A 571-nucleotide genomic window follows, 5' to 3' on the forward strand; every position below is an offset into this window, starting at 1 on the left:
AAAGATTTAATCGCTGTGGAGGATTTCTTATTCTTGTGGGATAATGTCTTTCCTGACGAGGAGGTGGGAGGAGTGGTGGGGAAACACTCTGCCTGGCTCGTGACCGTGAGACAATCTCAGGTTCTGAGGCTACAGAAAGTGGTTCTTACAGCTCTAGCACCTTTCTTCTCCTTTTCAACTTGTCTTTCTTTTTATTTTCCTGTTTCTTCTTTCTGGGATGCGTACCTTGATCTTAGGAAGGTGCATTTAGTTCACTGGAGTATTATCTTACCAATCCTTCTTTTGTTCCCTTTTACGATCTGATCTCTTCTCTTGGTTTCCTCATTCACATCATCTCTTTTTGTTCCTCTACTGACTCCTTTTTGGTCTTCAATCCATCCAGCTGGGCTTTGGTCTTTGCATCTGCTTTTACAAGCAGTTTTTTTGTCTCCCACTTGAAATAATCTTTGTGCATGCAGAGTAGAGTTTGGTCCTTTATACTCACAAAGCTGAATGCTTTCACCTTTCCTGGAGCTCCCTGAACTCTCTTCCAGCTTAAAACCCAGCCACAGTTTGCAAGTAACTGCAACAT

This window comes from Hemitrygon akajei, chromosome 31 (genome assembly GCF_048418815.1).
Source record: "Hemitrygon akajei chromosome 31, sHemAka1.3, whole genome shotgun sequence".
Classification (NCBI taxonomy): Eukaryota; Metazoa; Chordata; class Chondrichthyes; order Myliobatiformes; family Dasyatidae; genus Hemitrygon; species Hemitrygon akajei.